Here is a 27,170-nt window from a genome sequence, read left to right on the forward strand (position 1 = left end):
ATATTCCTTTCAAAACTGTACAGGCATATTGGAGAACATCTGTGTCCTGCCTGTGGTCTGAGGAGGTATGCATCTGTGTCTTGGGTAGGGTTTCACATTATTGGTGTGTTCATAAAATATATAAATACTTGCATACTTTACATGAATGGCATGTATAAATAAGGATACTTTTGTGTGCAGCTATTAAGGATTATTCATTTTTGCTGAGAGCTTGTTCATTACTGGTTAGCACAATGGTTCTCAAACATTTTATCTGTGGTCCATGTTCTCGGGTTTTATCTTCCAGTGGCACCATAACAAAAATACAATGTTAAGGTATAAACAAGTTTGTAGTGTTAAACTGGCATCTTTATCGTAGGTCTGAAGAACTGGATGGCATTTGTATCATAGCCCACAGATGTCTTCAAGTCTAGTTACTGGAAAATTATAGGTTAAAATAATGTTGATGCAATATGTGTCATCACATATTATAAGATGAACCAAGAAACCATAACAACCAAATCCATAAGTTTATCCAAGAGATATTACTTAAGTCGATAGTATAGTGTAAGTACTCTTCTAGGTAGAGGGAATATAGTGGGGAAAAGAAGGAAGTAGAGATAGGGGTAGAGGGAAAGAGGAAGGAGAAACTTCATGCTTTATAAAGCTTTCATTCTCATGGGGATAGATAAATAATAAACACATACATGAACACATATATATGAAATTACTATGGAAAAAGTACTATGGTAGCAAACTAAGGCATGCAGATATTTTCAACATGTGAAGAGGGACGTGATCTCTTAAGGAGATGTCTTTGAGCAGAGACCTGAAATGAGTGAGATATAATGAGAAACAGGGTCACATGACTCTCTAGGGGTGAGATTCCGAAGCAGAGGGACGAATAAGTACAAAGACCACGAGACAGGAATGTTCTTAAAGTGTGCAGGGGAGAGAAAGGAGAACATTGTGTTTGTATTTAGGTGAGTGAATAGACAAGGGGAGGGATGTGGTTGGCATGGTGATCAGGAGTTTGCTCTTAAGCCTATGGGACTTGGTAAGGATTTGGATTTTATTTTCAGTGGGATGGAAAGCCAGCACGCATCTGAATAGAGGAGTGATAGAACATAACTTGTTTTTCAGTGGGTCACTCTGGCTGCTGTGAAGAGAATAGATTTGGAGAGGGCAGGGGTGGGATGAGGGGAAGGGGCACATATAGGAAGCAAATGTAATAGTTTTGAGACTAGAAGACACCTAGTTCTCTATATTGATGAGACTGGAGCACGGTAGAATTTACTGGATTTGGGCTTTATATTGAAGGTAGAGCCAGAAGGATTTGGTGATAAATTCAGTGTGAGATATCAGAAGTGTGAAAGGAGTCCACTTTCAAGGTCTTTCTTGGCCTGGTTACTGGAGTGAATGGTGATGCAGTTTACCACCATAGGTAACTGCTATGGGCTTTCCAGGTGGCACTAGTGGTAAAGAACCCGCCTACCAATGCAGGAGATGTAAGAAACACAGGTTCGATCCCTGGGTCAGGAAGATCTCCTGGAGGAGGGCATGGCAACCCACTCTAGTATTCTTACCTGGAGAATCCCATGGACAGAGGAGCCTGGTGGGCTACAGTCCATAGGATCACAAAGAGTTGGACGTGACTGAAAGTGACTTGACACACACACAAGCAACTGCTGTGGACAGATTGTATGTTAGTGTCTGACTGTTTGGATCCCCATGGACTGTAGCCAGCCAGGCTCCTCTGTCCATGAAATTCTCCAGGCAAGAGTACAAGAGTGGGTTGCCATTTCCTGCTCCAATGGACAGATTATGTCTTCCCAAAATTTACCTGTTGAAACCCTAACCCAATGAACTATATTTGCAGCTGAGGCCTTTAGGATCTATCAAACTTAAGTGAAGTCTTAAAGGTGGGGCCCTAATATGACAAAACTGGTGGTTTTAGAAGAGGAGGAAGAGAAAGCGATTTCTATCTCTCTCACTCACTCTACTGGAGCATAAAATAAGAAGTCATGTGAGCACAGAAGCACATGGTGGCTCCTGATGAGCCAAGAAAAGAGGCCTCAGGAAGAAATCAACCCTGGCGACACCTAGATTTCGAACTGTCAGGCCCCAGATCTGTGAGAAGTAAATTTCTGCTTTTTAAGCCACCCTCTCTGTGATGTTTTTGTTTTGGCAACCCGAGTAGACTAATAAAGTAACTCTGAATGATGTCCTTTTTATTAATTGACTTAGGTATTTTTGCGGTAGTGTTGTTAATCAAAATATTAGATTTTGGCAGGTTAAATTTGAGATTCTATTAGACATGCAAGTAATGTTGTCTAGTAGCAAGCAGTTCAGGGGAAAAGTGTTAATAATGATGAAGGTAAATTAACAGTAATTTATAGCAAAAAAACTTAGAACAGCAATTGAAAGTCAGAGCTACCTCAAGGCAACACAGATTATGCACAAAAAAACAAAGAATTCTTTCTGAAATTAGTAAGAATTCTATTTTTTTGTGCACTTTGGTCTTCGAGGAAGGATCTCTGAAGCTGGTGTGGCGGCTAGACTCCTTGCTGTACTTCTTGATTTGGGTTCCTATTAACTAGGAATAATAGAGTGTTCGTTTATGAATACCAAATATTGGTAAACTTGAATAAATGACTAACATGCAGCTCTAATAAAAAATAAGATCTGTAGAATTTCTTATTCCTCTATAAGAATTGAAGAAGGCATTTCTATTCATTGAATGAGTATGCAGCCCAGGAGGAAGGTTCCATTAGTCCAAACTGTGGGAATCAGACTATCATTGAGGCATTGAGCTTGAGATATCCTTGCTAATGTTAGCTCTGAAGGAATGGCCTTGTTTACCTTTTAATGGTAGAGTCACTTCTGCCTTATTCATTCTACATAGGCTGAGTACATCCCTCTTTTGTGCCTTTGTATGTTCTAAAATGCCTTTTTACTGCTCTTGAATTTGCAGACTCTCGGGCATCTTCCTACTTCACCGTAAATGCTGCCTCCTCTAAAAGACTATCAAATCCCTTAAAGCGGTAGAGGCTGTTTGTGCACTATACTTGTATTTCAGCTGTGCAGAGTTCTATTTAGCAGTTATTGTACTGCATTGTCATTATAACATATGCTGTTTGTCTAGATGGTGATGATGAAGATAGTAACAGCATTAATATTTATGACCTACTTACTACGTGACTGTCAATACTCTATTTACTTAACCTGTATTTCTCACCTGTATATTCATGTCTGTGCACTTCATAGATGCTCAATAAATACCTAACCAATAGTAAAATATTTTCCATCCCTAATATATTTTGATGAAATGTAAATATTCTCTAATTTGCATATTTTAGAATAAAGATTTAATTTGTATTTTTTCTATGCCCAGGAAAATATCGAAAAACCCTTATTTTGCTCAGTACAATCATTTATATTAGGACCTCAATGGACGCATTGAAAAGAATTGCATTTATTCTAGTCTACTCTTTCCAGAAGGGCAAGAAGTCTTGCTCTGAACTGGCATATCATCACTTCCTCCTACATTCCATTGATCAAACCAATCTTATGGCCAGCCCAACAACAGTGGGGCAGAGAAGTATATGGTCGGGGCTGGGGCTGCAGACCAGAACAGAGGGGCCATAATCAAATCTACCACATTGGACTTGTAAATTTTCCTTGACGTAGAAATTTATTAATTTTTAAATATTAAAGTAAATGGCTGCACTGGGGTTTTGTTGCAGTCAGTGTGTGGGCTCTTCATTGCAGTGCATAGACTTTCTCTAGTTGTGGTGTGCAGGGTGTTCTTATTGTGGAGCACGGGCTCTGGATGCCTGGGTTCCGTGGTTGCAGTGCGTGGGCTTAGCTGCCCCACAGCATGTGGGATGTTAGTTCCCTAACCTGTGTCTTTGCAATTGGAAGGCAGATTCTCAACCACTGGGCCTCCAGGGAAGTTCCAGAAATTTAGACAACTGTTGTGACCCATGCACCCTTATTAAAGCCTCTGCTTTCTCTGCTCATTTTGGGTTTCCTTGAAATGCTGTGTTTTCCATAATGGAGACACCATCACCTAAACAGATTTTTATTGAAGGAAAAGTAATAAGACCTAGACCATCATGAATTTCTTTCTGATTAAGACTATTCAAATATTAATTAAATGTCATATATGAGACAGTGGGCATGGCTGCAAATTAATCCTTATTTCCTCTTTTATGGTAAGAAATTAAAATGCTACTAGTTAACTCAGTTGCTTAGAGTATATTTAGAAAAGCAGTACTGCTTATTTAATCTGTATAGTATATGTTGGGTATGTTATATAGCGATTTTGGAAATTATTTATAAAAAGTATTACAGAAGAATTTTATCCTGTGTATGTCACCACTACCTCTCCTCCCCTCACATGGTAAAAATAAATTCTGCAAATGTTCTTTTCTATTACTTGCTTTGTGTAAGTAGCTATTTGTCTTAAATGAGTAGTTAACTAGATATTTAAGTTTGTTGAAATTGGAATGTCTGCATTAAGGTGGCATAATATAATTATTTATCTATATTGTATTCCTATTAAACTGTCTTTGAAAAGGAAATGTCTAATAGCACTTTTGAACTTACTTATTAGGCTGCATTTTATAATGCCTATTCTTCATTCAAAGTCATCTTACAGTTTTCAGGTTGTTTTATGAAGTGGCATTCCTGCTCAAATCATTTCACTTATTTCTAAAAAGGACAGGCTTCTGAGTTCTGGAACATTATTCCTATCCTTCCTATGTACAAGCCTTTAGAAAACATTTATTTTCACATCTTGACTGAAAATGACTTTAGAATAGAGGGTTTATGATCCCAATACGTGCATTCTGTTTTATTTTTTATTGGTAAGTTGTCTACAGTGATAAAACACTTGTTTAAAGGCTATTAACTTAGCACAAAGTAATGGAGTTCATTCTCCCTGGCTTTTAGAAGATGTGATCTTAGTGGACAGGGCAGAGAAAACCTGGAGACTCTTCCAGGGCTTAAGTGTGGTTAATGCTGCATTTGAATCGCTTTGTTAATGGCTGGTGACCTCAGTTCTCCTTGAACTGTTGGTGTTAATGACTATGCCTAGTGGGCTGGTAGGAAATTGGCAGTGTTTGATAGTCTGCCTGCTAGATAAGAACTGTGGCTTCCCTCAGTGACCTGTATACTCCACATAAATTGTAGGACAGAAATTGGCTATTTTGAGGCGGCTCCTGTGCCTGTGCTTTGAATGACTGTGTCTAGATTGAACTCTTACCTGTGCTGACCTACCACTGGGGACAGAGGAGCAAAGGAGTGAATATGTCTGGACAGGGTCTGAACGGTGGAGGTTTATTGGGTTCCGGCGATGGTTCCGTAGAGAACGAGTCACAGAAGGGTGTATAAAAATGAGTAGCAAATAGTTCTTCCCTTGGGCAGTGTACACTTACTTGGGAAGACAACATTGATTTGTCAATATATAGCTTAGGAGACAGGCAGTATGGTGTAATGGACACAGGCATAGCTTTGGAATCAGGCCAAATGAGTTTATATCCCACTTATGTGTTATTGGCCGTGAAACTTTAAACCTCTTCCTGAATCTACTTTATATCTCAAGACAGTCTCCTAAGGTCTACCCACCCCCCTCCCCCTCCAACTCACGTGGACGGGCTTCTCTCCAGGTCAGCAGTCTGGGTCATGCAGGAAGTAGCCTCTTTCACTGATATGCTGGGTAATGTCTCCTGTTTTCAGGAATCCCTGTTCTTATTTTACTTCGCGTTTTTTGGGAGTTTTACTTTGTTTTTATATTTATTCAACAGTACTTTTGAGCACAGGTATAGTCAATAGACAAAATCCCTATCTTTGTGGAACATCCACTGTAGCCAGGAAAATGGAAAATAAACAATTAAAAAGGGTAAATTATATAGATGTGTTAGAATCACTGCCAACAGTGACTGCAGCCATGAAATTAAAAGATGATCCTTGGAAGAATTGCTATAACAAACCTAGATAGCGTATTAAACAGAGACATTACATTGCTGACAAAGGTCCATATAATCAAAGCTATGGTTTATTCAGTAGTCATGTATGGATGTGAGAGTTGGACCATGAAGAAGGCTGAGCACAGAAGAACTGATGCTTTTGAACTGTGGTCTTGGAGAAGACTCTTGAGAGTCCCTTGGACTACAGGGAGATCCAACCAGTCCATCCGTAAGGAAATCAACCCTGAATATTCACTGGAAGGCCTGATGTTGAAGCTGAAGCTCCAATACTTTGATCACCTGATGTGAAGATCCACCTCATTGGAAAAGACCCTGATGCTGGGAAGGATTGAAGGCTGGAGGAGAAGGGGATGACAGAGGATGAAATGGTTGGATGGCATGACCAACTCAATGGACATGAGTTTGAGCAAACTCTGGGATGGTGAAGAACAGGGAAGCCCTGTGTGCTGCAGTCCATGGGGTCACAAAGAATCGGACTCGACTGAACGACTGAACAACGGCAAAAGGTGATGAGTGTTATAGAAAGAAAATGGAAAATGTAAATCAAGGTAAAGGAGACTAGAAGGGTGGGTGAGGAGCAGTGCTGTCATTTATTGTTTTAATTAGCTGACTTTATTTTTAGGTTTGTAGAAAAACTGAGCAGAAAGTAGAGAGAGTTCCCATATACCATCTCCCATTATGGTTTCCCTAATTACTATTATCCTGCATTAACTAGTGTTACAGTTGATGAATGAGTATTTATATATTATTATTAACTAAAGTCCTTAGTTTACATTAAGGTTCGCTCTTCATTCAGTTGGTTTTGATAAACATATGGTGTTCCGTGTTCATCATTAAAATATCACACGGTTTCACTACTTAAAAAATTCCCTGCACTCCATCTATTTATCCTCCCTTGCTTGTCCCAAATCCACAGAGATGACCATCTCTGAAGTTTTGCCTTTTCTAGAATGTTCTATAGTTGGAATCATGCAGTATGTAGCCTTTCAGTCAGAACTATGCATTTAAGGTTCCTCTTTGTCTTTTTGTAGGTTGATAACTCATTTGTGTTTATGGAAGTTTGCGATCTGTAATCAAGCATGCAATACAGGTCACTTTATTGGAGCACGTACACTAATCACTTCCTATGAAACGGTCCCTGAGAGAGAGGTTTTCTGAGCTCTTGAGTACCCAGGCATGTAACTGACAGTTTGGGCTGGCCTAGCTCTCCTGGATAATGCAATGTCCTCCTAGCGTTTCTGTTGCCCTGTTCCATTGCCTTTTAGCATCAAGTGTTGATAGTGAGAAGTCTAACACTGAATACTTTGGAGATCATCTTCATGTTTCATTTTCCTCTGGACACAGGATTTTCTGCTGATTTTGACTGTTCTGAAATTTCATAACAATGTGCTGGGGTGAAGAGTCTTTTTATTTTTATTCTGGTCTTAAATATTTCCTTCTGTCATTTATTTGATTGTATCCTTCCCTCTATTTTTGTGTGTTCTCTTTGGAATTCCCACTGGCTCAGTGTTGACTCTCCTAGATTGAATCTTTTTCTCTCTTAAGTGCTGTATTTCTTCTTTGTTCTAAAAGATTTCCTGAAAAAAATTGTAACTCTTTATTTGGATTTTGTGATAATTATAAAATTATAAAAATAAGATAATTGTATTCTATTTCTTTTCACATATGACTCTTTCTTATAGCATCCTGTTTTTATTTTATGATGACAACATCTCCTTAAATATATGAGAGAACCATATTCATTTTTTTAAAGATGTCTTTTGTTTTCTGAATTATGTTTCTTGAGCGTTAATTAAAGAGTGTTTGGATGTGAAATAGGCAAGCAAATTGAACCTCAATCCCTTTCTCAACCCATACTTGTTTTCCACAGGAAAATTATTTGCTTTCAGCCAAAAATGAGGTCTTTAGTTTGTTTTGCCTTGAGCTGAGTTCTGAGCTGCGCACTGTCAGCACCTGTGTGGGTGGAGGTGGGAGATTAGAGATGAATGTATTTTGTTAATTACGCGCATCATTTTCTGTTCCACTCCCCACTCCTCCTGGTCATCAGTGGACTCTGAACCTGGGGTTTCACCAGGAAGGTTGGCTCTTGCCTCTACAGCCAATGGGGCATACCAGCTACTGAAAATACTCTAATGCAAAAGCTTGGAACGTATTTCTAATGTGTCAGTACTAAACACACATATCCTCACACACACACACACACACACACACACACACACATCCCAAACTCAATTTTGGGTCTTTAATGATCTGTTTTACTGTCAATGGTTTCATATAATCTGTGACTTTGAAAAGAATGTCAATTGTAATTATTATTCTGCCTACGTTTTTATTTCATTATCAATTTTCTTTTGTCATGTACCTATTATACGTATGATGAGAACCAGTAAATGACAGCAAGTCTAAACATGTTAATTCACTTGTTCTACAACTCTGTGTTGTGTAAGTGATGAATCAGGCTCTGTGTTAGGCTCTGGTGACAAAGCAATGTAAGGCACCATTCTTCAGCTCAAGGATTTTGTGCTTTAGTCTGCAAGATGTTCAAGCAGATCCACATTTATAGTGCTGTGTGTGTGCTGATGCCGAGGCTTCCCAGGACACCGTGTAAACCCAGGGACCCATCATTAGATAACCTGGGGGGTGACAAAAGGTTTTTGGTAAATTGTTGAGCTGAATTAGGAGGAGTTTTGGAATTCGCCAAGAAATGGGAAGACAGAATATAATCTGGGCAAACGGAGTTGCTTAGTGAAAGACACAGAGGATCCTGATTTGAAGACCTGCCATTTGTTTGATGCAGTGAAAGTGTGTGATGCAGATGTGAAGGTCAAGATGAAAGGGGATGAAGGACTGGGGAGGACACAGGAGCTCAAGCCCGGTGAGCTTGTGAGATGCACTGACAAGCTTGGAACCTCTCCAGAGGATGAGGTGCGCAACTGAAGGATTTAAAATAGGTGAGTGTCGTGATCAGGACTGCATTTTAGAAAGGTCACTCTGGATGCTGTGTGGAGCCTTAGAATTCTGCCCTCGAATCAGTGTGGTGCTGTGGAGAATGTATTTTATTTCTGCTGAGATCTGGAAGGGACAGTTAAGGGCTGGGCTGCCTGTTCACCTCTTCCTTCTAATTCCCTCCAAAACAGAAGGTATTAGTGAAAATTCTCAACAAACTGATAATTCATCTTTTCTGCCTAGCTCCATTTCTGGGAGTTGAGGTGGGGAAGGATGGATAGAAGTGTGGAAGTTAGCCAAATGTTTGCCTCAAACATAGCCAAGATTTTTGTAAAATTCATGGTATGAAGGACTCTTCCTTTACCTGATTGCTTCTCTAATTATTATTATTACTAGTTGCTACTGTTGACTTTTCTTTATTCCATTAGGTTTGGGAGAAAAAAAATACTTTGGTTTAGTTTTTCCCCATCTTTCCTTAGACGGTGTTTTCCTCTACAGGAGCCTGTTAATGACAAGTGGCTAATTATCTCTTAAAATGTAACTAACCTGAATGGAAACATTCTGTAAATGTACAATATACACCAGAGTTCGAAGTTTCAGTGAGAGAAATAAGAAAGTAGAACATATTAATAATTTTTATGTTGATTACATGTTTACATCATAAGATTTTAATGTATTAGGTTAAATAAAATAGATTATTAAATTATTTCCATCTGTTTCTTTTTACCTCTTTAATGTGACTTCCAGAAAGTGCAAAATTATATCTGTGACTCATATTTTTGTTAGGCAGCACTGACTTAGAAGACTCTTCTTTATTCCCTGAAAAATAGCACAGGGAGAACATTTAAGGGATCTTTTAAAATGTAAATTAGTTTGTTCATCAAGCAAGTGTTTGTTGCTTGTGACATGTTCAACATTTTTCTAGGCATTATGGCTGTAGTGGTGAATGACACAAAGTCCTTGCTCTCATGGAGCTTATAATTTAGTTGGGGAGGCAGACAAGCAATAAGTAAGCAAGTAGGTGCATAATAGAATTCTAACTAGTGATGAGTGGTATGAAGAACTTGAGCAGGGTAAGAGGCTAAGAGAACTTCTTGAGGCTCTGTTGGGGAAGATGGAGCTGCTCATGGATAGGAAAATCAAGAAAAGCATCTTGGAAGGAACTGTCACTTAAACAGAAACCAGAAGTGAAGGAGGAACCAGCTGGGTAAACCACAGGTAGGAGCATCGCCAGCAGAGAAAATAGCAAATGTAGAAGCCCTGAGACAGAAACAAGCTCTGAGTGTTCAAGAAATAGCAAGAAAGCCTGTGCAGCTGGGGCCGAGTGAGGTGGGAGAGTGACAAAGAGATACCCTAGAGAAGTAGGCTGGGTTGTTCTCAAAGTGTGATTCATAGACCCCTGGGGATCCCAGGACCATTCAGGGGCCTCTGTAAGGTCAAAACTATTTAATGTGTTAATATTTGCACTCCTGATGGAAAGGCAACAGTGATGCCCTAGTATCTGTCAAGGCAGGAGCACTAAATGGTACCAGTCACTGTATTCTTCATTGCCATTCAAGACCAGTACACATGATGTCATGATGTCAAGTTCACTTAAGAATGACCTTGTTAAAGCAGTGCAATTATTAATTGCATTGAGCTGTGAGTACACATCTCTTTAACATTCTTTATCATGAAATGGGAAGTACGCTTTAAACACTTCTGCCATAGATCCTAACGATGATGATTGTCCCAAGGAAAAGCACTGGTGCAGTTGATGGTGAGCTGAACTGGCAAGGTTTTTCATGGAACATCATTTTTTACTTGAAATAATGTCTTACAACTTACGATTATGCTGACATGGGTATTTGGCAGACATTTTCTCAAGAATGAACCTATCACTTTGAAAGTGAGGCTATCATTTAAAAAGAAATAACATTTTTATATGGTATTAATGATAAACTTTGAGCTCTCAAGAGAAAATTAGATGTTTTGGAAAATCTGTATCAGTCTCCAAGGCAGGTACCCAATATTCATTCCAAAGACTTTTAAGACTTTACTGGTGAGATTGGTAGTAATATTAACAAGTGTGATTTTTAAAAATATCATGTAATGAATTATATTAACATTTGGAAGTTCTCCATAACTCGATGAACTGATAGTTTACAGTGACCAATGCATAATGACAAAAAACATGCCTGAGTAAGATTAATTCAAAGTGCAAGACAGACCCATGTATTTTACAATGATACCTTACAAAAGTTCATTGACAAAGCTTCAGATTTCACATTGTAACTAACTTGAAGACACTACCACTCACTACCACTCATCAAGCTTGCACCAAAGATAAATGTCCACAGTCATCTGAAAATGGCATTAAAATATTCTTCCCTTGTCCATCAATGTATTTTTTGAAAGCCAGATTTTCTCATATCTTTCAACCAAAATCAGATATCAAAACAGATCAAATGCAGAAGTAGATATGATCTAACTGTCATCTTTTAAGCCAGACATTTAAAAGATTAGCTAAATAGAGAACAGTGGCTTTCTTCTCACTGATTTTTTTGTGAGGGTGTTATTATCACATTTTTTATATAAAAATAAATTGTTTATGTTAACATGCAATGGATTTGTTATTGCTATTTATAAACAAAATAGTATATTAAGATTTTAATATTTTTCAGTTTTAATATAAAATATAGCAGAGATCAATAAATATAACCCACATAAACAAAATCTCTTTGAAGTATTGAATAATTTTTAGGAATTTAATTGATGCTAGTGATATATTTTGAGCTCCTGAGGCTTATTTGAGAAGACCTGATCCAGAGTTAGAAATTTGGATTATATTCAAAGTGTGATGGAACATCATAGGTAGAATTTAAGTGTAGGATATAGGCTGCCTTGATAGCTCAGTTGGTAAAGAATCCACCTGCAATGAGGAGATCCCGGTTTGATTCCTGGGTCGGGGAGATCCACTGGAGAAGGGATAGACTACCCACTCCAGTATTCTTGGGCTTCCCTGGTGGCTCAGCTGGTAAAGAATCCGTCTGCAATGCGGGAAACCTGGGTTCGATTCCTGGGTTGGGAAGATCCCCTGGAGAAGGGAAAGGCTACCCACTCCAGTATTCTGGCCTGGAGAATTCCATGGAATGTATAGTCCACGGGGTCACAAAGAGTTGGACATGACTGAGCGACTTTCACTATAACAAGATCTAATTTATAAGTAAAATATTACTGTAGCTACTGGAGATCAGAATAGATTACAAGAGAGAGTATAGAGGCCAACTGGGAGAGATGAGGTCTTGGACTAGAGTAGTGATGGTAGATGTGGTAAGAATACATTGAATTCAGAGTCTATTTTGAAGCTAGAACCTATGACATTTAGTGATGATTCAGACATTTATAATACTCCACCTCATCCTTATTTACCCATATACCTTACTACTTTTTAATCCTATGTACACATGAATTTGGGCTTCCCAGGTGGCACAGTGGTAAAGAATCCTACTGCCAGTTCAGGAGACACAAGAGACATGGGTTTGATTACTGGCTCGGGAAGTTCCCCAGAAGGAGGAAATGGCAACTCGTTCCAGTATTCTTGCCTGGGAAATCCCATGAACAGAGGAGCCTGGCAGGCTGTAGTCCATTGGGTCACAATGAGTCAGACACGACTTAGTGACTAAGCAGCAGCAGCAGAGCGAGGTGGAAAAATACAACTTGGATGGGAGGCCAAGATTTCATCCTTTCTTCTTCCCTTCTGAATTAAACATATCAACCTCCCACTGAGCCAGACAAGTGACTGCAGTCCGCTCCAGAAACCCCAGTCCTATGAGATAGGACCCACCCCAGCTGGACTGAAAGAACAGCTAGCCTTCTCACACTCAGTCACGTCGTCTCTGTGGAAGGGTGACAATGACGGGAAGGCTAATAGCTGGTTCCCCAGGACTTCTGAGAAAGAAGTCCTATTCCTATTTTATGTGTCACGAGGGTTAACTAACAAGGGAAAAAATGATTTCTTCTACACATACGTTATTCCCTCTAATAATTCCACTGCAGGTATTGCCACTGCACGTTAATATGCATATTATTTTTCCAGTGAGAGATGCAACAGTTATAGAGCTTAAGAAACTTGCCCAAGTCCTTTCAGCTAGTATGGATCCGCAAGTGTACTGCACGCTTTCAACGCCTTAGTAATATGAAAGGTATGAGGTCCTTGGGTTCTGGCGGCAAATGTATTTCAGGACATGGTTGTATTTCAGGAGAGGGGTGGTTAGCAAGGAGTCAGTTTAAAAGCAGAGTGTTGATGGAGCCCCAGATGTTCAAGAAGGGCTCACAGAAGTGTGAGGAAATGCGTGGCCGGAATTTCAGTAAGTTAAAAAGTACTGAAAGTGCAGATTAAGTACAAGGATTCTCTAAGTGTTAGTCGCCCAGTCATGTCTGACTCTTTGGGACCCCATGGACTGTAGCTCACCAAGCTCCTCGGCCATGGAATTCTCCAAGCGAGAATACTGGAGTGGGTAGCCATTCCCTTCTCTAGGGGATCTTCTGACCCAAGGATCGAACCCAGGTCACCCATATTGCAGGCAGATTCTTTACCGTCTGAGCCACAAGGGAAGCCATGAAAGTGCAGAGCTCTGCATGAAAATAGGCTGGAGGGGGAAATGTTATGCTAGGATAACAAAGAGGACCTTTCCGAGTGTTCCATGGAACCCAGGTTTTATACTTACCCCACTGATTGGGAAAAAAAAACCACCAAGCATTATTAATCATGCTTTCTGCCACTTCTTCTGGCCTGATGAGACAGCCCTCCCCAGCATTCCGCTCCCCCCAACCCCTCAAAGCAGAAGCTTCTTCCAGGAGGTGGTCTGAACTCAGCGCTGCTAGGCAGGAGGTTAAAAGCTCTAACATAAGATGCACACTTAATGTGATTTTCTGCTTCATTCTCCTTTAAAGATAAACTGGGGAGCTAAAGTGTCAATGTTTGTAGCTTCATTCTCTATTGTAATTGGATGATGTTGTTTGCATTTGAAATGGGAGCCAAGTGAAGTGAAACTAAAAACTTCTTAAATGTTGCTGTGATTCTTCAGAGAAGAGGGGCCACTGAGACTGATGAGCTATTTGGCTCTTCCTAGGAAAAGTCCCCTGGAGAAGGAAATGGCAACCCACTCCAGTATTCTTGCCTGGATAATCCCATGGACAGAGGAGCTTGGTGGGCTACAGTCCATAGGGTCGTACAGAGTCGGACACGACTGAAGCTACTTAGCATGCATGCACGCAAGAAAATCCCTGGACACTGTCAAGCCCTCCGTGTTTATTTACTTAAAAACAAACTTCCCATTCCTCAAGAGTTTCCAAAATGATCCTGCGTGTTATTGACAAATAATAATTTAATAGACAGCCTGATTAGATGGGCACAATGAATTAGCTGTCGGCCTGACAGCCATGTAAGCATTATGTTCTGTATCTGTTTACTCAGCACTAGGTGAAATGCAGAAGTCTATTGAAAATCAGATTTCCATGCTGCTTTGTCAAAGCAAATTTAATCACAGCCAGAACATGTGGCATCCATCATTTCCACTTCAGAAGACATCACCGGGGACAGATCAGCGACAAGGAGCCTGGCTGCCATGTCTGTCCTCCACTCACAGGAAAATTAAATTTAACTATAGATCCTTGATAAATGAGGCCACCAAAGCCATCAAACATGATGACTAAGTGCTCAGTATTAAAGTAATCCCCAGAGGCCCCCAAACTGGAAAGAAGCGCAGTCTCATTTGATCTGGCCTTGAGGTCTTTGCACACATTCACACCCTTGCAACGGACAGATAAATATGGGCTTAAGCGCACTGCCCCAGGGGGCCAGAGATGATTTTTCTAGAAATCTTTGCTTGCTCTTTGCTTTTCCAGAAGTTTCTATCACAGCTCTCTCACTCATGTACTCAGTCTGTCTTTTCCTTACACATCTCTTTCCTTTCTCTTTATTCTTTGCCCTACAAGGCATTGATCATCCAAGCTCTAGAATGACTATTGTATCTTGATAGCTTTTAAAATGTTCCTTCTCCGACATTTCACAGTGTTCTTCCCCCGGCTCCAACTCATGGAAAATAAGACTAGAAATGTTATTTTGTGGAATGCCCAAACAGTGAGCTGTTTGAGGGCAGGGACTATATTTCATTATTTTTATCCCTAGAATTTAGAAATTAGCATATGGCACATGGAGGTAGCTTGATTAATGTCTATTGCATGAATGAGTAAATAGTAAATAAATGTTTATGAAACTCAGCTGAGGGCTCTAAGAGCCATACATTTCTGAGTTTGATGCAGATGTATACATTGACTGTATTATTAAATGTCTCAAGAATAATTATGTATACCTGTCTCTTTGAAATTATTTGATTAACTGTCTAGCTAATCATGCTGACCTTTGTATGCCTCTGTTTGCTCATGTTTAAATGGTGTATTTAATTAACCATATCTATTCCATGTGGTTCTTATGAGATTTAAATGCAATAATGTATTGACGGTGAGTAGTGCATTGCCTGCCATGTAAACAAAGAATCAATATATATTAGTTGCCATCATAGTCAAAGTCATCCTCACTTATAATTATTTACATGCTCTTTGCTCAGCACCAGTGTTTGTGTTGTAGAGGAGGTAAGAAACTTACTAAATTTTCTCTTTTCTTAGAAGGAATTTCTAACTGCCTGAGAAGACAAAAAATGAAAAAACAAAACAAACACATACAAGAACAATATACCAAGAAAACGCAGAACAACCTTAAAAGTGCATAGAATTTCAATGTAGGGCCTGCTCAGTTGGGTGGGTATGGGGAACTCTGCATTAGTGGGAGAGAATCTAGATCATAGAGGCTAAGTCATTGTAGCAGAGAGTCCTGAATGACATGGAGAACAGAAGTGGACCTGGAAGTGGGTAAGCCCAGGAGAATATTAAGGAGACCAGCCTAACTTGAGTAGATGGTTTGACAGGGGATTAGTAGAAAGTTAAATTATATAGATGGGTGTGGAGCTAAATTTTGGAGAACCTTGAGAGTGAGGTAGGGTTTAAACTTGTGGCCTAATAGGTATGCATAGAGATCTGTTTTAGGTTCTTTACGAGAGATCATTTAGAAAAATGAGGTTCTAGAAAGAGTAATGTTTGTGGATTGGGAGCAAGAGGCAGTGTTTGCAGCAGAAACCAGAATTGAGATAAAAAAAGACAAGTGAGGGACAAATGTGAGCCTCTCTCTGCGTTTCTCAGAGGAAGAATCAATGGGTTTGGGTGACTCTTTTCATTGCCAAAGCAAACTCCCTTTCATAAAGCCAGTAAGAGAGAAGGGCAAGATGAGTTCCCCTCACTCCAAATTGATTGACTTGCTGGAATAATTTGAAGTGTTAGTAATTGAGAATAACTCCAGAGCCTGAGAGCACTTTTCACATGGAGATATATTTATAACTCTTTTTAACCTCATCAAATGCCAATTTAAAGACTTATAGTCAATAATCAAGCGCATCTTAACTCCCCTGAAAAAATTATGGTGCACTTAAGTATACCCCTGCACTTAAATTTTCAGCATCAGGCATTCAAAAAGCATTTGGACTAAGTAAATGTACCATCTACCTTCTTAGCAGATTTACATAGAAATTTGTCAAAGTTATTATGAAATTGTTAAAGCATTTTTTCTGGTATCTCTTGGAAACACTTAGAAGCTTTGGCAGAAATTGTTGTCTTTGGTCTAATCACATATTTCCAAAGGCAGTTTACAAACATGTTATTTTGCTATTTACTAATTATATTTATTTGATACACCAATCACTTAATAGCCTCTGGCTGCATTTACAAATAGTATTGAAAAAGCTCCCGCTGTTGCACTTATAATTTATTATAGACAACGTGAAAACAAGATGCTCCCTCTCTACATGCATAATACAGACAGGGATGCATTGAGAAAAAAATCTGTACATATCTTGAATGATCAGGTATAAAGGGCATTCTTAGCTGAGGGCATTTGTTTCTTTCTAGACAGCTGGTGATTGTGGCTCTTTTCCATCTGTCCCTGGGGGGAGGAAAGGCAAGGAGGTGCCTGCAGTGCTGTCTTTGGTTGAGCGAACAAGATGAAAAACTATGGTCTCCACGGGACAGATTGGTACTTGCTATCCTCCTTTAGGAAAATCTGAAACAGCCAGGTAAAATATGGTCCTTGGGGCTCTCAGAGAGTCTGTGATGACTGCTACATTTAAAATGGATAACCAATAAGACCTCCTGTATAGCACGTGGAACTCTGCTCAATGTTATGTGGCAGCCTGGATGGGAGGGGAGTTTGGGGGAGAATGGCACATGTATATGTGTGTCTGAGTCCCTTTGCTGTTCACCGGAAACTTTCACAACATTGCTAACTGGCTATGTATGCGTGTGCAGTCACTCAGTTGTGTCCGACTCTTTTGCAACCCCATGCATTGTAGCCCGCCAGGCTATTCTCCAAGCAAGGGTACTGGAGTGGGTTGCCATTTCCTCCTCCAGGGGATCTTCCAGACCCAGGGATCAAACCCGCGTCTCCTGCATTGGCAGGCAGATTCTTTACCACTGAACCACTTGGGAAGCAGCTATACTCTAATACAAAATAAAAAGTTAAAAAAAAAAAGATTCTGTGACAAGCAATACTTTCTCCATGAATGATTTATGCAAAAACATCCATCCCACATGGATGCTACCTAAGTTATGTGGTTTCAGAAGAATGCCAAAAACCTACTTTTGGGGAGAGACTCTTCCGCTTACCTATACCTGATGGTCCCTCCCTTGTAGCCTCTTCTCACTTAAAGAATTATTCTTTAAACATTTATAGTCCCTTTGCTCTGTATATAATGTGAAACTCTTTTGAGAAGTTTATACCCTGGAAGTTGGACTAAAGTACTTCTCTCTTGACTCCAAGACTTGAGTAAGTTTATCACAGACCATGATGAAAGAGGCCCCCATCCCCTGTTCCATCTTCATCCTGTACTGAATATTTATTTCTCTGCACTGGTCCCTGATCCAAATCATTCATTCCATTGTTTATACACATGTGTTTCTTTCCCTATAAACATAAGATCATAAGCTTTTCTTAGGACAGGGGACGTGTTTCATACACCTGACTTATCTAATGATCCATAGGATGCTCTTCACATCATTAAATGTTAATTATAATACAACAGAAAAAAAATCATTTTAGCCTGGTTCAGTTAATTTCATTAATATGTCTCAAGCCAGGATACTAGTAAATACACCAATGCTAAGACTGATACATGTTTGAACATTTATTTCATTGAAGTTGATTTATAATGTTGTATTAGTTTCTGCTGTACAACAAAGTGATCCAGTGACATATATAATATATATATGTCCCAAAAGTCCTATATAATACAGTAGGACATTTATAGGTCCTATCCATCCTATACATAATAGTTTGATATTATATATAGGATGTTTATTTATCCTATATATAGGATAGTTGTTTACCCATCCTACATATGATAGTTTGCCTCTGCTAATCCCAAACTTCCAATCTATCCCTCTTTACCCCTCCCCCTTGGCTACCACAAGTTTATTCTCTATGTCTGTGAGTTTCTTTATGTTTCATAGTTAATTTGTCATATTTTAGATTCCACATATCAGTGATATCATATGGTATCCATCTTTCTCTTTCTGACTTACTTAATATGATAATCTCTAAGTAAGACAGACATTTTATAGTATAGGATGTTGGATGTTAGATATCTGCTTTATAAAGGAGCAAGAGAAAGAGGTCTGTTTCCATTTGTAGAAGTTTATTTTAAGATCCATGTATGACATAGTGGGAGGAGTGGGTGAGTAGTGATGCTTTCAAATGGGAAAGAGGGTACCAGAAAAAGTGGAGAGAGTGAGATAAACAAACTCTTCCCCTCAACCTCACAATTCTGCCGAAGGTTTGGCATACCTTACAGGTTAAGCTCCGTGTATAACAGACGCAGATGAAACAGATGCTAATTCAAGTGTGAAGCTCACACTCTGGACTTCAAAATAGGAAAAACCAAGTCCTAATCATCGCTCGAGGTGCCTTGACTTACGTGCTGTCAAAACAACATTTTGAGGGAATTTTACTACATACTCCAAATAAGTGAGGTGATTTATGTAGAAGGAGATGCTGTTTTATTATTCTAGTACAGCATGTGAATAATTTACGAGGTAATTCTAATCACACTTTGAAGGAAAAGAGAAAAAAAAAAGACAATGGCCATGCCTCTCTCCATGCCTTATATATTAATTATAGAGATCATTTGCATTATAAATTTATTAACAATTTGAGAGGAAAATAGTTTTGTTTTAAAACATTATGAGATGTCCTGGGGAAATAGTTGAGTGTGTGGAAATTGATTTCAGCAGTATTTGGAGCATTTAAAAGCTGAAGGCAAATTATCAAAAAATCTCTAAATTTTATCAGTTCTATGTTTTCAGTAGACTTCTTAAAACCCAGTTCACTGTTTCTTGGTGAAGGTGGGTTACAGAGAAGTTGGGTCGGAGGAGATCCTCCATCGTCAGCTAGTCTGTAAATTCCATTTGGGAAGGTCTCTTGTTCTGTGTTTTTTGCATGATCTTAACATTTTGCCTTCCCCAGTGTCTCTTTGCGTGCGTGCCAAGTCGCTTCAGTCGTGTCCGACTCTTTGCAACCCCATGGACTATGGCCCCCCAGCTCCTCTGTCCATGGGGTTTTCCAGGCAAGAATACTGAAGTGGGTAGCCATGTCTTTATCCAGGGGATCTTCTCAACCTAGGGGTCAAACTCATGTCTCTTGTGTCTTCTGCATTGGCAGGTGGGTTCTTTACCAGCTGAGCCACTGGGGAAGCCCATTTATTCTTTTAAATCACTTTCCAAAATAAATAAATAAATAAATCACTTTCCAAAACAAATTCTAACTTTCTCTGAATACTCATCCTAAGGTTGTCACAGTACTTGGGTATAAAACTTATTCACGATTTCCCAACTATTTATCATGTGCTGTCAGTTCTACGCTTCTCTCTTTTTCTTTTTTTATAATGTGTCCCTTTACTTCAGTGTTTGAATCATTTTATCTGCTAAATTCTAAGCGTGTGAAGGGCAAGCAGTATTAAGGAACATTATCTGACCCTCACTATCTAACCCAGGGTCCCCAATGCCTCCTCAGCCAAAGGGGCCTCATCAACACTGTTTAAATCTGGTTAATGGATTCCTCTCTGAGGATAATCCCTTAAATTGACATTTTAAGCTACACCATTAGTTACCAACATGCTCTTGTAACTAAATGCCTTTCCCTCACTTCGCTCTGCAAACCATTTTTGTTCTAAAATAAATCTCATGAAGGCATCACTTCTCTTTGCTTAGCTTGGGACATCTAAATTAGCCCTAGGCATTCCTATTTATTTCTGGTTCTGAGGGCCTTAAGGAATTAGATTTGACATGGAGTCCTCCACAGGGAGCTGTCAGCTGGCAAGTACCAGGATGAATGATGCACCTAAAGAGTGCGGAGTAAGAGTGACCCCAGGAACAGATTAATCTATATCTATGCGCAGATGTATGTCAGATACATCTTCCTGAGAGCGCTGATATACAAAACCAGAAAATCTTAGAGCTGAAGAGGATATCCGAGGCTGTTTAGTCCAATCCTTCTAGTTTATCCACGGGAAGACTGAGATCTAGAAATCAAAAGTGACTTTGCTTAGTCACAGAGATAATTAGTAGAAAATCTGGTATTAGAACACAGGTCTCCTGATTCCTAAGAACATACACTAGTTTGAGTGCTTAGGAGTTTCAGTTCTTTTCACTGATTCTAGGGCTTTGCACATAAGGAGACCTGAGAGTTAACTAGCAAAATTGAAATGACTATAATAAATTAACAATGTATAGTGCCTGGGAGCTATGATTATAGGGGCTGTGAAAATGCAAAATGTAATGGGAATGATAACTTTCCTGAGAAAACTCTGAAATGGGATATGATGTTTGCCCGGGGCCAGCTGGGAGGAGCCTCTTCAAATCAACTGATGCTGTGTGGCCTCATTGAACCTCTGGGGCTGTTTGTCCGTTAGTCATGGCTTGTAACTGTGATGCCCAAAATAGTCACCCAAGGGCCCCACATATAAGGTATCATTATCAGTGCTAAATTATTCATGAGAATGATTTTCTTGGTAGCCTATAACTCATTGTATTCTTTGATTTAAATGTGTTTCCACAATTGTCCAAGTGTTCTTCTGTCTATTTAGATCCAGTATAACACTATAGGAATACAATTTGATGTAGTGTACATTTTCTGAGAGTTTTTTGTTCTTACTTTTTCTCTCAGTTTATTGGATCAAAATATTTTTACCTCCTGTGGATTAGTTATGCACATTTATAGATCTAAAACCTTTTTGATTCTTGGATCCCCAGGGACACAAAACTCCCTGGGACAAATATTTAACAAATAATGTTTGAATAATTACATAAGAAAAAGATGGTTCCTGGTTCATGAAGAAAAAGACATAACAAAGTTACTTTCTTACATTTGTGGGTAGAAATACTGGACTGGGCAGAAGGAGGAAAAAATTATAAACCATAGATACAGTATATCTTCATTTTTTACTACGATATCCAGCTGCTTTTCTACTGGTGTGGATATGCTCGTGATGAGTAGAGAAAAACTGGATGTCATGATAACAGAGCTAGATGGACTCTGACTGAACACCTGTATGTAAAGTGTTAGATGCATGTCACCTGCAAGGTGATATGTAGTTCCATTTGATGCTTTTTATTCATGATTATGTAGATATATAATTAAGCAAAGTGCTTCCCACACTTTCAAGGGTCCACTTTTGGCATATTTGGAAAAGGGGAGCTTGGTCTCATATTCCTAATGCACTCAGAGCATTCGCTTCATTCCTGGCCCCTTTCTCACCTCCTGACCACAGTCCCCTATATTCGCTGTATCTTCCCATGAATTTAGCAGAGTGGTAAACATAGAAGTGACTGCACTCACCTCCACCAGGCTATCCCTTTACTGTTCATGTGACCTTCTCAGGTGTGCACTAAAGGGAAAAGGACGCGTGAGGTTAAACTTTAATGGGGATTTTCACTTAGGGACACAGTCCAGGTCCTTGCTCTGCTAATTTCAGGTCCCACTCGGTCGCAGTCTGTCTTTCAAAATGTCCCTCCCTGTGGCCTCATATAGTCATTTGCCGTCTCTCTGGTTACTGTTTTAGATGCTCGGACACAAGCGAAAACATGCGGTGGGTAACCCTCCTCAAAAAATATCATATAAACAAGATGCTTTCAGTTAGGAAGTAGCACTATGAAAAAAAAAGACACTGTGGTTTTTAATTCTTTACATGGCCGTTCGTATCTTCACACATCCATAGTTTGGCTCCTTATGGGGAATGCAGCCGTTACTGAGAGACAGGATTCTATCTCTCTTCCCACCTTTCCTTTAGATGGTCTGGGGTATGGCATACTTAGCAGCGTGTTACTCAATATCTGATTTATTCAGTATAGAATAGCTCCCCGGCAGACTTTAGCTGCTCTCCTCTCCCAGGTCTGGTTGATTTAAGGTCTCCTTGCCAGCGCATGGTCTGCTCATCTTGGTAGTCATTCGTTGGGTAATGGCACCCAACCTCAAGAACTGTTCTCAGAGACGAAAAGAAACACATGTTGAAAAAGAGAAGTATAACTTTCACAGTTGCCTCTGCCCATGAGAGATCATTATTGATTTGCAGATATTTGGTCTTTACACTGAAATCTGTAGTGATATTAAAAAAAATGGCCCATCTAGTCTCTATGGGCCAACCCTTAACTCTTAGTTACATAAACATTGAGCAAAAACTTTGCAATTAATGTAGCTTCCCTTAAATCTAGATCCAAGCCAATTTCTTGACCAAGACATTTCCTATAGTCATTGTATAAAAGGAATCAATTTCAGAACCTATTCTTTTTCTAAGTAACATTTCAGGCAAGTGTGGATAAATTGTGCTTCAGTTACACATGGAAAATACACTTCTGAGTTTTTTGTAAGACACAAAATATGAGGGATGGCAAATACGCTTTAAAACATATCTTCATAGAAGTTATTTAGAAAAAAATATTGAACAGGCCAAGGCCAAGAATAGATGACAGAATCAAAATGCTTTCTTAACAGGATGGAATGATGTGTTTCAACCATGGATATGAAATATGACAGGAATAAATATAAAATACTCAATTTGAAATCTTATCTGCATAATTTCAGAGTGGGGGGGCATGACCTAATAATAGTTAATGTTAACATAGACTCTGAGGGCTTCAGTAGACTGTGAACTTACCCGATGCCCACAGCATGGTATTGCAACAAAAGGGCAAATGCTTAGAACAGGGGAGGATGTGTTCCCATAGACATCAGCCATGGTAAACTCAAATATGAAATATACCTAATTCAGAGACTAACTCACAGCCAGGCACAAGCTGTAATCAAGATTGTTGGGAGAAATATTGATAACCTCTGATATACAGATGATACCACTCTAATGGCAGAAAGCGAGGAGGAACTAAAGAGCCTCTTGATGAAAAAGAGGGTGAAAAAGCTGGCTTAAAACTCAACATTCAAATAATGAAGATCATGTCATCCAGTCCCACCACTTCATGGCAAATAGATGGGGAAAAGTGAAAACTATGACAGATTTTACTTTCTTGGGTTCCAAAGTTGCTGTGGACAGTGATTGTAGCCACAAAATTAAAAGTGCTTGGAAGCAAGCACTTCCAAGGTGCTTGGTCCTTGGAAGAAAAACTATGACAAAACTAGATAGCATATTAAAAATCAGGGGCATCACTTTGCCAACAAAGGTCCATATAGTCAAAGCTATGAGATTTCTAGTAGTAGTGTACAGACGTGAGAATTGGAGCATAAAGAAGCCTGAGCACCAAAGAGTTGATGTTTTTGAATTGTGGTGTTGGAGAAGACTCTTGAGAATTCCTTGGACAGTAAGGAGATGAAATGTATCAATCCTAAAGGAACTCAACCCTGAATATTCATTGGAAGGACTGAGGCTGAAGCTGAAGCTCCAATACTTTGGCCACCTGATGTGAAGAGTCAACTCATTGGAAAAGACTGATGCTGGGAAAGACTGAAGGCAAGAGAAAGAAATGACAAAGGATCAGATGGTGGACGGCATCATCGACTCAAAGGACGTGAGTTTGAGCAAACTCCAGGAGATAGCGAAGGACAAGGAAGCCTTTTGTGCTGCAGCTCATGGGGTCACAAAGAGTCAGACACAACTTAGCGAGTGAACAATGAACAACAACTCATGAAAAGGAATAATTACAGACCACAGAGCATTCAAAATTGTTTAAATCCAATGGAAGGACATCTGAACCTGGATAATATAGTGAACTGTTTTGGGGACTGAGGAATTGAACTCAGAAAGAAAAGGCTTATAGTAAACATGGTGAGTTCCTTTAAATATTTACATGGCTGGCTTATGACAGAACAAGTAGATAGAAACCGTGTTGCACTAGAATCCTGATGATGGATAGATGGAATTCTTCACTGGGATAGTCTAACGGTGGAACAAGCTCCCTAATGAAGTGGTGAGCTCTTGGTCCCTGAAAATGTCCAAACAGGGGCTTGCTGCTAAGTCACTTCAGTCGTGTCCGACTCTGTGCGACCCCATAGATGGCAGCCCAACAGGCTCCACCATCCCTGGGATTCTCCAGGCAAGAACACTGGAGTGGGTTGCCATTTCCTTCTCCAATGCATGAAAGTGAAAAGTGAAAGTGAAGTCGCTCAGTCATCTCTGACTCTTAGCGACCCCATGGACTGCAGCCTCCCAGGCTCCTCCGTCCATGGGATTTTCCAAGCAAGAGTACTGGAGTGGGTTGCCATTGCCTCCTCCCAAACAGGGGCTTGAGCAGATGTAAATCCCTTTTAGTTATCTCTGTTTTGTTTGGGTTTCCATCTTCAAGACTATGTTCTGTTAGTTTTCCTTTTTGACCCACAAGATGGAAAACTCCAAAATATGAATATTTTCTAGCTTTGAGTCCCTCATCTCTCTGCCTTTTTGGGCATGCATGATGTTTATATCAAATTCTGCAGTGCAGTCTTAGCTGTTGGGTGTCTGATAGATGTGATGAGTGGACCCCTACTGGCCTGAAAGGCTCAGCAATCTACCAAGGAGCGACTTGGGCTCATTATACTATTTAAAAATGAACCTTGTTAGAAATTCACACATGTATTGCTTTGAAATGAAGCTTGTACTAGGAGGAATATCTGGAAATTATAACAATGAAGAAACTTCTTTCAAAATTGGTATTTTAGAGAGAGTCAAATGAATCTCTGATAATTAAAAAATGGGAAATGCTTTCCTTGCCTGGTGAATATGTAATAAAAATGTTGAAGAACGTCTCTGGATACTGCTGTTGACATCTCACTAACATTATTAATGCAGCCTGTGTAGATGGTTGTAGTGGACTCTAGGCAGGACTGAAATATGTATTACTTTTGAATCAATTCCTGCTGAAATTTCTGTTCCATTTTGGACTGTGGGATTGTGAGTTTGGTAACTCACCTCATTGTGCTCCTGTTTTCCCATTTAAAATGAAGAAATAATTTCAGTTCACCTCATCGAACCATTTGTGAGCAGAATTCTCAGATGAACATAGTCAAGAGAAATTGAATGACATTCCACTACTGCTACTGGTGTATTTACCGCCCAGTGATCCCTTTATAGCTCAAAGTACTCTTTTGAAAAACTTAGCAAATATTTTAGAATTTATTTGAAATTATATTCAAGCCCACATCAGTAATCACAGGAAGAAGAGTGATGTACTGGACTTCTGATGGAAACCAGTCTTATTATCAAGAGTGGGAGGAAGTTCAGTTGTGCTTCTCTTATAAATGTCACAACAGAGGATCAAATGGTCATAACGAGATAATGTTTCTTATTTGTCTTTTGGTGATTTCTGAAATGATAATCTGTTTCAAGGTCATTTTATGGCCTGTGTTCTTATTGCTGTTATAAACATATACGAGTTCACTAGCTTTCATGTATATTCATAAGAAATTTAAAAACAGAAGTTTCAAATGGAAAAATCCAATACCTACTTGAAGAATCATCTGATACAGTTTAAATATCAATAACAGGTAAAACGTTAGCTGGAATACAGGAAGTAGAAAATGCTGCCCACAGACATCTGCTGAACTCTACACTCTGTGAAGACAGGGCACATCTGTCTTGTTTATTCTTGTATCTTCAGGACACTCCGTAGTGCCTGGCTCATAGTAGGTGGCTAGGAAATATTTGGTGAACTTGCTATAATCAGTCGCAGGGTGAATTAAAAATGGAGCAACCTTATAGTGTGGCCTCTAAATTAAGTCCAGTCATTTCACAGGGGACATTTAAATTCCATGTGGTAGCTTTGCCTCATATTCTTAAAATTTTTGAATGTAGTAAATCTCAATCTGGACTATATGTTAGCCTCACCTGGGACCTTTTAAAAATCTCGATGCCCCAGGCTGCACACCAAGCCAATTAAGCAGGCCCTCTGGGGGTGGAGCCCAGGTTTCAGTATTTTTTAGGGCTCACCAGGAAATTCTAGCGTGCAGCCAAGTTTCAAAAATCATTACAGGAGTATGGTACACATGCAGATGGGGTGTGTGTGTGTGTGTGTGTGTGTGTGTGTGTGTGTGTGTGTGTGTGGATGTGCATATGTACAGGTATGTTAGAGAGTTTAAGCATCATATTGTGAATTTTGCCTGATACCATTTCTCTCATATGGCAAGGGCAGGGATTGGGGTCTGGAGGGGAGGAGCTCATACCGTCTACAGAAAATGTATAAATATGTATGGAGAAAGAGTTGGTGCCATAAATCATTTCACTATTAATTATGTCATGGCCTGTTTTTATGTTCACTCTTCTTTATAAATGAGATGAAATGGCTTTACAATGTGCCTAACATCGTTTTAAAATGCCACATAAATTCACTCCTGTTTTTATGGGGTTGAAAAACTTTAACCCAAAAATAATTTGCCTAGCTTGAAGAATTTGCATAAAACCATCATAGGGGTGTGTTAAAAATTACTCTTCTTTCCTTTAAATGTAAAAGCGTGAGACAGGATGGAAGATAGATTTCATTCTTATGGTGCCCCAGGTGAATCTTACATTTGCATATTAAGGATTCAATTTAAAATAAACTCCCAAGTCACAATGGGCATTTACCCTAGAATACATATTTCAGCATCGGCCTGGGACCAGGGAAAGAAAATTCCTAGAGGGCCAGCAATGTCCA

The 27,170-nt window shown here is 39.4% G+C and overlaps 1 protein-coding gene and 1 long non-coding RNA gene across 2 annotated transcripts in view; both read left to right on the forward strand.

Annotated features, from left to right (window-relative positions):
• The window catches only part of HS6ST3 (heparan sulfate 6-O-sulfotransferase 3), a 694,649-nt gene that overhangs the window by 410,188 nt on the left and 257,291 nt on the right, over window positions 1–27,170 (forward strand). The window lies entirely within an intron of this gene.
• LOC145529743 (uncharacterized) lies at window positions 11,775–18,096 on the forward strand. Its single transcript, XR_014071325.1, has 2 exons — window positions 11,775–11,934; window positions 13,415–18,096. It is a non-coding gene; the product is annotated as an uncharacterized LOC145529743 (long non-coding RNA).

This window comes from Giraffa tippelskirchi, chromosome 12 (genome assembly GCF_054371585.1).
Source record: "Giraffa tippelskirchi isolate mGirTip1 chromosome 12, T2T-mGirTip1v1.2.pri, whole genome shotgun sequence".
In the NCBI taxonomy this organism is placed as follows: domain Eukaryota; kingdom Metazoa; phylum Chordata; class Mammalia; order Artiodactyla; family Giraffidae; genus Giraffa; species Giraffa tippelskirchi.